Below are 14180 nucleotides of genomic sequence, written 5' to 3' on the forward strand. Positions count from 1 at the left end.
TCACGACCTGCGAACCAGAATCAGCAGCAACAACCACCTGCTCCACGAAACCAGCAGCAGCAACAACAGCGAGGCAACAGAGGATGCTATCAATGTGGTGCTGAAGGCCACTTCAAACGTGACTGCCCCAGTTAAACCAGAACCAGAACAACAACAATAACAACAATCAGGGAAATGGGAACAACAACGGGGGAAACAATAATGGCAACGATGCCAGGGGTCGTGTGTTCGTGCTGGGGCAGGGTGACGCAAGGAATGATCCTAACGTGGTTATGGGTAAGTTTCTTCTCGACGACTTTTATGTTTCTGTATTGTTTGATTCGGGTGCGGATACCAGTTATGTGTCTCTAAAAGTTAGTCAAATGTTAAAACGTACACCAACACCCTTAAACACCAAACATTTCGTAGAGTTAGCCAACGGTAAAAGTTTAGAGGCCACACATGTAGTCAAAGGTTGTAACATCGTCTTAGCCGGTCAGACTATCTCCATCGACCTCATTCCTATAGTTCTGGGTAGTTTCGACATCGTCATTGGCATAGATTGGTTATCACAGCAACAAGCAGAGATCTTATGCAAGGAGAAGATCGTTCGTATTCCCCGTTCGGGTAAAGAACCTCTCGAAGTTCAAGGCGACAAGAGTGGTGCCGTGGTTGGCATCATCTCCTTTCTGAAAGCTCAGAAATGTTTACGAAAGGGTCACACTGCCATTCTAGCACTTGTTACAGATGCATCAACGAAAGAGAAGATATTAGAGGATATCCCTGTTGTACGCGATTTTCCTCAAGTGTTTCCTGAAGATTTACCTGGGCTACCGCCTCACCGCCAGGTCGAATTTCAAATCGAATTAGCTCCTGGAGCAGCACCAATAGCTCGCGCACCGTATCGATTAGCTCCAACCGAACTGGAAGAACTGTCTAAGCAATTGCAAAAGCTCTTGGATAAGGGCTTTATTCGTCCTAGCTCTTCGCCTTGGGGAGCTCCAGTGTTATTCGTGAAAAAGAAGGACGATACCTTCAGGATGTGCATAGATTACCGCGAACTCAACAAGGTGACAGTGAAGAACCGCTACCCTCTGCCACGTATTGATGACTTATTCGACAAGCTGCAAGGGTCGAGCTACTACTCCAAGATTGACCTGAGGTCAGGTTACCATCAGCTGAGAGTCCGGGATGAGGACGTCTCTAAGACATCATTCAGAACTCGCTACGGCCACTACGAGTTTCTAGTCATGCCGTTCGGGCTAACGAACGCACCTGCAGTTTTCATGGATCTTATGAACAGGGTGTGCAAGCCTTATTTAGACAAGTTTGTGATTGTTTTCATCGACGACATCCTGATCTACTCCAAGAGTCAGGAGGAACACGAGCAGCATCTACGACTTATCTTGGAACTTCTTCGAAAGGAACAACTGTACGCCAAGTTTTCAAAATGCGACTTCTGGCTTCGTGAAGTCCACTTTCTAGGCCATGTGGTAAACAAGGATGGGATTCATGTTGATCCATCCAAGGTAGACTCGATCAGGAACTGGCCTGCACCACGTACACCAACGGAAATACGCCAATTCTTGGGTTTGGCGGGTTATTACAGACGGTTCATCAAAGACTTCTCAAAGATTGCACAGCCGCTTACACTACTGACACAGAAAGGTGTTACTTATCGTTGGGGTAATACACAGGAAACAACTTTCCAACACTTAAAGGAAAGACTTTGCAGCGCACCTATCCTCTCATTGCCCGAGGGCACGGACGATTTTGTGGTTTACTGCGACGCATCCATTCAGGGTCTTGGGTGTGTGTTGATGCAACAGGATAAAGTCATTGCCTACGCATCGCGCCAACTTAAAATTCACGAAAGTATTTAGAGCTGGGAGCTGTTGTGTTCGTGCTTAAGATATGGCGACACTACCTGTACGGTACCAGGTGCACTATCTACACCGATCACAGGAGTCTCGAGCATATCTTCAAGCAGAAGGAATTGAACATGCGACAACGTCGATGGGTCGAGCTACTTAACGATTATGAATGCGCCATCAAGTACCATCCAGGCAAAGCCAATGTTGTGGCTGACGCTCTCAGTCGAAAGGATACTGTACCTAGACGTGTGCGAGCATTGCAACTTACTATTCAGTCTAGTCTTCCTGCATAGATACGAGACGCTCAGGTAGAAGCACTGAAACCAGAAAACGTCAGGGCTGAAGCCCTACGCGGCTCACAGCAACGGTTAGAACGAAAAGAAGACGACGCCTATTACGTAACATAATGCATTTGGGTCCCATTATATGGCGGTTTACGCGAGCTTGTAATGGATGAAGCGCATAAGTCCCGCTACTCGGTACATCCAGGTTCGGATAAAATGTACCACGATCTCAGAACTACGTATTGGTGGCCTAGTATGAAGGCCCACATAGCAACTTACGTCGGCAAATGGTTGACCTGTGCGAGGGTCAAGACGGAATACCAGAAACCATCAGACCTACTTCAGCAACCAAAGATACCACAATGGAAATGGGAGGAAATTTCCATGGATTTTGTTACTGGCCTGCCTAGATCCCAGCGTGGGAACGATACTATTTGGGTGATCGTGGATCGACTCACAAAGTCGGCTACCTCTGTTATTTCGGATCGTGATGCACGATTCACTTCAGAACTGTGGCAAGCAATGCACAAGTCTTTCGGCTCACGATTAGACATGAGCACAACATATCACCCTCAGACGGGTGGGCAGTCTGAGCGCACTATCCAGACTCTAGAAGACATGCTTCGTGCATGTGTTATCGACTTCGGCAGCAGCTGGGAAAAACATCTCCCGTTAGTGGAGTTCTCGTACAATAACAGTTACCACACCAGCATTCATGCCGCTCCATTCGAGGCATTGTACAGACGTAAATGCCGGTCACCTCTCTGTTGGGCAGAGGTTGGCGATAGTCAGATCACAGGTCCAGAAATGGTGGTAGACGCAACAGAAAATATTGCACAAATACGACAACGCATGGCGGCAGCTCGTGACCGTCAGAAAAGCTACGCTGATAAACGTAGAAAACCGCTCGAGTTCCAAGTTGGGGATCGAGTGCTACTCAAAGTCTCACCCTGGAAGGGTGTGGTTCGTTTTGGTAAACGAGGCAAGCTCAATCCGCGGTATGTTGGACCGTTCGAAATCATTGAAAGAATAGACAAGGTGGCCTACAAACTGAACTTACCAGCAGAACTCGGTGCAGTTCATAACGTTTTCCACGTGTCGAATCTGAAGAAGTGTCTGTCAGATGAGACCCTCATAGTTCCTTTGAAGGAACTCACTATCGATGAACAGTTACATTTCGTCGAGGAACCTGTTGAAATCACAGACCGGGATGTTAAGGTCCTCAAGAACACTAGAATACCTCTTGTACGAATTCGTTGGAACTCCCGTCGTGGCCCAGAGTTCACCTGGGAACGAGAAAACCAAATGAAACTCAAGTATCCCCAGTTATTCGGAAACCGTGCAACCACTACTGAGGCTGAAGCTACTACAGAATTTCGGGACGAAATTTCAAATCAACGGGGGGATGATGTGACACCCCAGGGAAACCAGTAAACGATAACTAGCTTCCTCAGTAACCGCATGCTAAATTTCGGTACAAAATTTCTTTCAAGTTGGGGATAATGTGACAACCCGTAACTTCAGGTTAATGCCTTAACCTAGCATAGTTAATTTTGTCATGCAATCATTTAGCATTGTTGGAATTATGTGTTACTTTACGAATGATTTGACAAATACATGAACTTGATGATGAAACTGTAAATTGTATGTGGTGTGCGTGTTTTATGTAATAGATAATACTTAGGGGTGTTTAGGGAAATTAGTGGAACTTAATAACCCCTAACCCTAATCTCTCTCACAAATCATTATACGCATTTCAATTTTCCTCTACAATCATCTCCTGCAATCATCTTTTTCATCATTCTTGGTGGCACAAGCTCTCAATCATCACTTTTGATCTCTCTCTCTATCTAGAATCAATCTAAGGTAAACGTTTAATGATTATTTGTTGTTAATCATTGGTTGTTTGATTCATGCAAACCCTAGTTCTCCAAACAATGGTTCTGTGTTTATTGATCATCCTGATTATTGTGAAATGGTTTGTGAATAGTTGTGTAATCACTTGCCTGACATTAAGATGCCTGATATGTTAGAGGTGTTTGATTGTTGATTAGATTACAGCATTGCCAATGTATGAAAATTAGGGTTTTTGATCGTAACCTGCAATGTAACTGTTCCATTGAAAACTGTGATTTGGTTTTGAATATTTCGCACGATTGTTAGTCCGGAGATTTGTGTCAGGGTTTTGTTAAGTCACAAAGTCCGAGTTTTGTAAAATGGCACTTGTCCTCTGAATTTATTGTTTTGAATAAGGTCCGAGTTTGCTAAACACTTGTTTGGTCCAAGTTTAGGGGATTAAAGGGGGTCCGAGGTTGGGTATTGCTTTGTCCGAGTTTTTGTTAAAGAAACATGGTCTGAGTTTTATTGATGCACACATGGTCCGAGTTTTAGGTTGAATGCTTGATCCGAGTTTTGTAAATGAAACATGGCCCGAGTTTTATAAGTGATGTATGGTCCGAGTTTTATAAGTGATGTATGGTCCGAGTTTTATTGGTGCTATATAGTCCGAGTTTTGTTAATGCTTATAAAGTCTGAGTTTGTTAATGCTTGAAAGGTCCGAGTTTTATAACATTTAGAGCTTGAATCAGGTTAAATGTTGAATGAAAAACACTTATCCTGCCACTGTGTGTTACTGTATGTATGTGCAGTCCATGTTATGTCAAATCCATAAACAATTATCACACGGAACACAGTTGTTTAGAAACTAAGGGATTGTAAACCTTATTTGAACGTAAACACTTACATTGAGTTCATGTGCAATGTACTTAGGTCGCGTGTAACGGACCTAACCATTAATTAACACTAGAAGCACAATAACAAACCGAGCAAACCAAGGTGAGTTCACACTCTTACCAAGGCATGGGATTCCTGGGGTAGGGAATGGGATTGGATGATTATCTGTACTTACGTTGTGATTGGGAATTATGAGTTACTGACCTCGGTTGGGAAAGGTCACTTATAGATACTGCTAGACTAGTGATACATGGGGAAGCCCCCACTTCTCTTCGCACACATGCCTGTAATGGCCGCGATACTGATACTGATCTTCGCACACATGCCTGTAATGGTCGCGATACTGATACTGATCTTCGCACACATGCCTGGAATGGCCGCGATACTGATACTAAACTTCGCACACATGCCTGGAGGGCCGCGATACAAATAAAACTAGTCTACAATACATGGGAAACCCCCACTAATCTTCGCAAACATGCCTGGAGGGCCGCGATGTAATTATAAACGATACATGGGTTACTAAACAAACAAACGTCTTACGAAATGAACACTATTACTAAACAACCCACTGTGAACTTGCTCAACTAGTTGTTGACTCTCTGTTACATGCCTTGCATGTCACACCCCAACCGATGGCGGAATCATCGGGGCGCGGCACTAGGCGAATCAGATTGCTCAAGAGAATCCATAACAACTATATTGCGATAATATTCATTACATTTGTCATCCCATACTAACAAACAATACAATCACATAAGTTATCACAGATTTCTTGTCCTCTCGAACAATTCAAATCCGTCAACCTAGAATTTAGGTGAGTTTCTAGACTTCCTAGCTTGATTTGATGTAGACTTCGACTAATCCTGCAACATACGTTAAAATATTATCAATACGAAAGTATTGGCGAGTATACAGGTTTGATATGTAATAGTATAATAGATTAAAGTGCTGCGAATTTCCATATGTATAAACGTAATACACGACATATATGCTCACAAAACTGATACTACCAGCTAAGTCCTCGATGCTCGACTCTTCGATGGCATAACTAGACCCCGTCGGGCGCAATACTACTATACTAGTCTGGGTGGGACGTCACGAGTATAAGTCCTAGCATACATGCAACTAGCATCGCGTATATCTATGCAAACAGTTATTCGCAAGTGATTGATTAACAATTTGAATCATTCGTTTGATAAGTTCGATTTATAAGGAACGTATGTTACACCCAAAATTCGATAAAAGGGGTCAAGTATACTCACAGTGCGTATTTGGTTGGATTGACGGGATGATGCCTGAGAATGCCCTGATTTCAGACTGATTACATGAGTATTGGATTACGCGTTAAATGGTATCGAATTACATGAAATTGGACGGAAATGGGATTGGAACTGGCCCATTTGGATGGACCGCTCGATCGGCCGGGCTGCTCGATCGAGGGGGCCGTTCGATCGAGTTGGCCGTTCGATCGGCTGGGCCGCTCGATCGACTGGATCGGCCAGTCTGTCCAGCTGTTTTCGGCGATTTTCACGTGTTCTTTGGTGGTTTTTGTCGAGACGTTGTCGTGACGTGTTGAACAACTGAAACCCCATCAATTCCGACCTGTTCTAACGGCCGGGAATCACCCCGTTTCATCAGAACTGGCTGTTCTTGGCGGTTTTTCCGTGTTTAACCCGAAACCGGTCGTCTCTTTGGCAGGAATCAGATCCTTGACCAACACGACACTAAGAATGAGCAGAAGGTCGGTCTAAGCTCTGTTTCTACCGTTTTTATGTATAGATCTGATGTGAAAACCTTGATTATTCTTGCGGATGTTCTTAGATCTGAGTTGTTCTTGGTGGAATGAGGCCAACATTTGAAGTTCATAAGAACTTTATGATGACATCACCCTAGAACATCTCAAATCTGTACTTCTTGATTGGAAAACATAGATTCAGACGAGGTTTATGCAAAATCGTATGGGAACCATTCGGATCTGGGTTGTTCTTCATGGGATGACATCACTCTTGAAGAACTTCATGGTGACATCACCCTAAAACACTCCAAATCCGTTGATTTCACGGTCAAAAGTCGAAAATCCAAAGGTAGAAAGATGAAAGAATGCATATCGATCAAGGAAGTACAAGATTCGAGTGGAAAACTTACAAGAATCGCGAGAAATCGGAAGATTAAGGGGCTGGAATGTCTTGGTCGAGTAGCAGCAGCAACAACAAGTATTTGGGGGTGAAGAGGGGGTATTTATAGGCAAGGAAGGAGAGTAAAGGAGGAAAGGCGGGCCGGATCGGCTGGCCCGTTCGGTCGGCCGGCCCAGCCGATCGGCTGGCCTGTCCGATCGAACGGCCCAGCCGATCAGCTGGTCCGTTCGATTGGGCGGCCCAGCCGATTGGCCGTTCTGTCCGATCGGCCGGCCCAGCCGATCGGCTGACCCGTTCGATCGGCCGGCCCAGCCGATCGGCTGGCCCGTCCGATCGACTGGCCCAACCGTTTGGCTGGCCCGTCCGCACGGAAGCCTTTAGTCCTCGTTTTTGGCGTGTTTTCGACTGTTTGGGCCATATTTTCATATATTTATATATGTCACACCCCCAAATTCCACATGCGGAGTACTACCGCTTGGAGGCGTGACATGACCAGGATCAAGCCACCAATCATATTGAACATGTAATTAATATCAAGTAAAATAAACGTAAGCCAATCATTCAATACGATAGGTGTTCAAAACATAATCATAGTTTCAAAGTGTAGCGGAAGCATAAGTATGAGAACCCAATGTGTAACATAAGTTCAAATGTTTAAATGTTTTAACATGGCATCCACGATCCATGCTCCACAACGACCTGCTCCTCCCTGTGCAAGCTCAATGTATCTAACGACCTGCAAGGCATGTAACAGAGGATCAACAACTAGTTGAGCGAGTTCACAGTTTATAGTTCGGTATTTATAATAGTATAGTAAGCCTTGTATTCGCTCATTAAGTCATGTATCGTAATAGTTCGTATCGCGGCCCTTCAGGCATGTATGCGAAGATTAGGGAAAGTTCTCGAGTATTCTAGACTAGGTATGTTTGTATCGCGGCCACCCGGCACCTGTGCGAAGTTTTAGTGTACAATTCGCAGCCTTCCTAGGCATGTGTGCGAAGATCAGTCATATTATCGCAGCCAACCCTGGCATGTGTGCGAAGATCAGTCATATTATCGCAGCCAACCCCGGCGTGTGTGCGAAGATCAGTTCTATAAGCATCACTAGTCTAGCAGTATCTTAACCAATTACCTTCCTCACCCGAGGATCATATCATTACGTTCCATTATCTAGAGAAGTACAAATAAATAAATCAATCCCATTCCCACCCTGGGAACCCCATGCCTTGGCTGTGTGAACTCACCTTGGTTTGCTCGGTATGCTATGCTCTAGGGTTTATCAAGTGTCTAAATCCGTTACCCACGACCTAGGTTATATTGCACATGATACGATGTAAGTGTTTGCATCCAATTAGGGTTTACAAATCATTGACATTCAAGCAACTGTGTTTTGTGTGCTTATTGTGTGCAGGATGATATCACATAGACTGTTCATACATGCAGGATCATACAGTTGCATTCAGTATCATACGATCATAAACAGAATCATACATCACGTAAGCAGTTAATCGTATTCACGTAATTCATGCGTCACACCTCTGCATTTCACATTTCAGTCTAACATGGAGGTTAACAAATTTGTCACTGTTAACATACTTCGCATATTCGACGGCGTTGATAAACTTAACAAGTTTAACTGAGTTAACGGCTTAAGAAAGTGACATATACATCTTATCAGATTCAATCATTATATAATACACATTCATGGCCTCAAATTAAACGTACACAGAGTCAGACAGGGCCTTGCCCTTCTCAAAAGCTCAGACAAGTGTGTGTGTGTGTGTGGGGGGGGGGGGGGTTTCCCCTGTTTGAAAGTCGGATAGCACATGAGAAACAAGTCACAAAACTCGGACAATAACATCAATACAAAAGTCGGACAACTCATTTGTCTTAAAAGAAAACTCTGACAACATGATGCCTTACAAAACTCGGACCATGGGTATGGGTTTTGGGCCAAGAACTCGAACCAAACAGGTGGGAATGGGGCCTCAAAAAGTCGGACAAGGGTTGAGGTTAAAGGTCGGACCAAGGATAACATTCACAAAGGTCGGAGCCCCTTGTGTTATAAAAGTCGGACTAGGGTTTAGCATCACATAAAAATTCGGACTTATCCCCTCTCTTTCATAAAACTCGGACCTATTACATCATAGATAAAATTCGGACATATCTCTCTCTTAAAAGTCGGACCATGTGTTGTTACTTAAAAATCGGACTACATGCTTGATACATATATAAGTCGGACTACCCTTGAATCTTTATGAAATTCGGACTATGTTACTACTTGCAAAAGTCGGATCATATCAACAATAACAAAGTTCGGACTTATTCACTTTACAAAATTCGGACAAGAAAGATCTATTTGTTACAAAACTCAGACATCCATTATATCATCAAAGGTCGGACCCTTGTATTTGAACAAAAGTCGGACCAGTTAACAACAATCATCGAGCAGAACATCAGTTTCATGAACATCAGTTACATTTTTGGTTTCTCACACGATCAGAAACCCTAATTCAGTCATACGCATTGCAGAATTCATAAACAATCAATCGATGATTAACAACAATCATTACATGAACAATCTTATCGGGCATACAACTAATCATATTCATTACTCCATAATCAGAGCCAATAAACACAGGAACATTACAGAACTTAGCATGTGAAGAACTAGGGTTTTCATGAATCACACAATCAACAATTAACAATAAACAATCATTAATCAATAAACAATTACCTTGGATTGATTCTAGATACAGAGAGGAAATCAAGAGTGATGAATATCTTGTGCCAATGATGATGGTGATGATTGCCAGAGAGAACCGAAGAAAGTGAAAGTACGTGTTTTGGTTTTGTGTGAGGTTTAGTGAATGATTAGGGTTAAAATGATTAGAGTTTCACTAATTCCTCCATACATCCCTAAGTATCATATTTTACAATAGTACACCATCTCAAACAATTTCACAGTTTCACCACCGAGTTCATACATTTGACAAATCTTTCGTAATTAACACATAACCATGCTCAAATACAATATACTTAACTGAATCAAAACGTTACAGTTTCACAGCAAATTAATTGTGCAAGTAAACAACTAAACAAACAATGAACGTGCAATAAGTGCGAAATAGAAATCTTGGAAATTCGAGTTGTCACATTATCCCCAACTTAAAAGAAATTTCGTCCCGAAATTTAGCATGCGGTTACTGAGGAAGCTAGGTAAATTGTATCGTTTACTGGTTTTCCTGGGGTGTCACATCATCCCCCCGTTGATTTGGAATTTCGTCCCGAAATTCCGCAGTAGGAGCTTCAGCCTCAGTAGTAGTTGCATTGGTTTCGAATAACTGGGGGTACTTTTCTGTCATCTGGTCTTCGCGTTCCCAGGTGTACTCTGGGCCACGTTTGGAGTTCCAACGAACTCGAACAAGAGGGATTCTCTTGTTTTTGAGGACCTTAACATCCCGGTCCGTGATTTCAACTGGCTCCTTGACGAACTGCAACCGCTCGTCGATAGTGAGTTCCTTAAAAGGAACTATGAGGGTCTCATCTGACAGGCACTTCTTCAGACTCGACACGTGAAATACATTGTGAACTGCACCGAGTTTAGCTGGTAGGTTTAGCTTGTAGGCCACTTTGCCTATTTTCTCAATGATCTCGAACGGTCCGACATACCGCAGATTTAGTTTGCCCCGTTTGCCAAAACGAACCACGCCCTTCCAGGGTGAGACTTTGAGTAAAACCCGGTCTCCGACCTGAAATTCCAAAGGCTTCCTACGCTTGTCCGCGTAGGCTTTCTGACGGTCGCGTGCTGCCGCCATGCGTTGTCGTATCTGTGCAATCTTTTCCGTGGCGTCCACTACAATCTCTGGACCCATGATCTGACTATCCCCCACCTCTGCCCAACAGAGAGGTGACCGGCATTTACGTCCGTACAATGCCTCGAATGGAGCGGCTTGTATGCTGGTGTGATAACTGTTATTGTACGAAAATTCCACTAAAGGGAGGTGCTTTTCTCAGCTGTTGCCGAAATCGATAACACATGCCCGAAGCATGTCTTCTAGAGTTTGAATCGTGCGCTTAGACTGCCCATCCGTCTGAGGGTGATAAGCTGTGCTCATGTCTAATCGAGAGCCAAAAGCTTTGTGCATCGTTTGCCATAGTTCTGAAGTGAATCGTGCATCCCGATCCGAAATAATAGAGGTTGGCACTCCGTGCCTTGAAACAACTTCTTTCAAGTAGATGTCTGCTAGAGTGGAGAACTTATCCGTTTCCTTAATGGCCAGGAAGTGTGCAGACTTGGTGAGTCGATCCACGATCACCCATATAGTATCATTCCCACACTGGGATCTGGGTAGGCCTGTAACAAAATCCATGGAAATTTCTTCCCATTTCCATTGCGGTATCTTGGGCTGCTGAAGTAGGCCCGCTGGTTTCTGATACTCCACTTTGACTTTTGCACACGTCAAACATTTGCCGACTTAGGTAGCGATGTGGGCTTTCATGCTAGGCCACCAGTATGTAGTTCTGATGTCGTGGTACATTTTATCCGACCCTGGATGTACCGAGTAGCGTGACTTGTGAGCTTCGTCCATTACCAGCTCGCGTAAACCGCCAAAAAGTGGGACCCAAATACGCCCCGTTACATAGCAGGCGCCGTCTTCCTTTTGTTCCATTCGTTTCCTTGAGCCGCTTAAGGCTTCAGCTTTGATGTTTTCGGGCTTTAATGCTTCCATCTGAGCATTTCGTATCTGTGCAGGAAGACTGGACTGAATAGTGAGCTGCAAGGCTCGTACGCGTCTAGGTAGAGTGTCCTTTCGACTGAGAGCGTCAGCCACTACATTGGCTTTGCCTGGATGATACTTAATAGCGCATTCGTAATTGTTAAGTAACTCGACCCATCGTCGTTGACGCATGTTTAATCCTTCAGCTTGAAGACATGCTCGAGACTCCTGTGATCGGTGTAAATAGTGCACTTGGTACCGTACAGGTAGTGTCGCCATATCTTAAGCACGAAAACAACAGCTCCCAGCTCTAAATCGTGTGTCGTGTAGTTCCGTTCATGAATTTTGAGTTGACGAGAAGCGTAGACAATAACTTTATCCCGTTGCATAAATACAAAACCAAGCCCCTGTATCGATGCGTCACAATAGGCCACAAAATCGTCCGTGCCCTCTGGCAATGAGAGAATAGGTGTGCTGCATAGTCTATCCTTCAGGTACTGGAAAGCAGTTTCTTGTGTATTACCCCAACGTTAGGTAACACCTTTCTGTGTCAACATAGTGAGCGGCTGTGCGATCTTGGAGAAGTCTTTAATAAATCGTCTGTAATACCCCGCCAAACCCAAGAATTGGCGTATTTCCGTTGGTGTACGCGGTGCAGGCCAGTTCCTGATCGAATCTACCTTGGATGGATCGACATGAATCCCATCCCTGTTCACCACATGGCCTAAGAAGTGGACTTCACGAAGCCAGAAGTCGCATTTTGAAAACTTGGCGTACAATTGCTCCTTTCGAAGAAGTTCCAAGATAAGACGTAAGTGCTGCTCGTGTTCCTCCTGATTCTTGGAGTAGATCAGAATGTCGTCGATGAAGACAATGACGAACTTATCAAGATAGGGTTTGCACACCCTGTTCATAAGATCCATAAAAACTGCAGGCGCGTTCGTAAGCCCAAATGGCATGACTAGAAACTCGTAGTGACCGTAGCGAGTTCTGAATGCTGTCTTGGAGACGTCCTCATCCCGGACTCTCAGCTGATGATACCCTGACCTCAGATCAATCTTGGAGTAGTAACTCGACCCTTGCAACTGGTCGAATAAGTCGTCAATACGAGGAAGAGGATAGCGGTTCTTCACTGTCACCTTGTTCAGTTCACGGTAATCAATGCACATCCTGAAAGTCCCATCCTTCTTTTTCACGAATAAAACTGGAGCTCCCCAAGGCGAAAAGATAGGTCGGATAAATCCCTTATCCAAGAGTTCTTGTAGTTGCTCTGAAAGTTCTTCCAGTTCAGTTGGGGCTAAACGATACGGTGCGCGAGCTATAGGTGCTGCTCCTGGAGCGAGCTCGATCTGAAATTCGACTTGACGATGAGGCGGTAAACCGGGTAAATCTTCAGGAAACACCTGGGGAAATTAAGTACAACTGGAATATCCTCCAATTTCTTTTCCTATGCTGATGCATCTGTAACTAATGCCAGAATAGCAGTGTGCCCCTTTCGTAAACATTTCTGAGCCTTCAAGAAAGAGATGATGCCAACCACAGCACCACTCTTGTCGCCTTGAACTTCGAGAGGTTCTTTACCCGAACGAGGAATACGAATGATCTTCTCCTTACATAGGATCTCTACTTGCTGCTTGGATAACCAATCCATGCCGATGACGATGTCGAAACTACCCAGAACTATAGGAATGAGGTCGATGGAGAAAGTTTGACTAGCTAAGACAATGCTACAACCCTTAACTATCTGTGTGGCCTCTACACTTTTACCGTTTGCTAGCTCTACGACATGTTTGGTGTTTAGGGGTATTGGTGCACGCGGAGTACCAATCTGTCACACCCCCAAAATCCACACGCGGAGTACTACCGCTTGGAGGCGTGACATGACCAGGATCAAGCCACCAATCATATTGAACATGTAATTAATATCAAGTAAAATAAACGTAAGCCAATCATTCAATACGATAGGTGTTCAAAACATAATCATAGTTTCAAAGTGTAGCGGAAGCATAAGTATGAAAACCCAATGTGTAACATAAGTTCAAATGTTTAAATGTTTTAACATGGCATCCACGATCCAAGCTCCACAACGACCTGCTCCTCCCTGTGCAAGCTTCATGTATCTAACGACCTGCAAGGCATGTAACAGAGGATCAACAACTAGTTGAGCGAGTTCACAGTTTATAGTTCGGTATTTATAATAGTATAGTAAGCCTTGTATTCGCTCATTAAGTCATGTATCGTAATAGTTCGTATCGCGGCCCTTCAGGCATGTATGCGAAGATTAGGGAAAGTTCTCAAGTATTCTAGACTAGGTATGTTTGTATCGCGGCCACCCGGCACCTGTGCGAAGTTTTAGTGTACAGTTCGCAGCCTTCCTAGGCATGTGTGCGAAGATCAGTCATATTATCGCAGCCAACCCTGGCATGTGTGCGAAGATCAGTCATATTATCG

This window comes from Helianthus annuus, chromosome 17 (genome assembly GCF_002127325.2).
Source record: "Helianthus annuus cultivar XRQ/B chromosome 17, HanXRQr2.0-SUNRISE, whole genome shotgun sequence".
Lineage (NCBI taxonomy): Eukaryota > Viridiplantae > Streptophyta > Magnoliopsida > Asterales > Asteraceae > Helianthus > Helianthus annuus.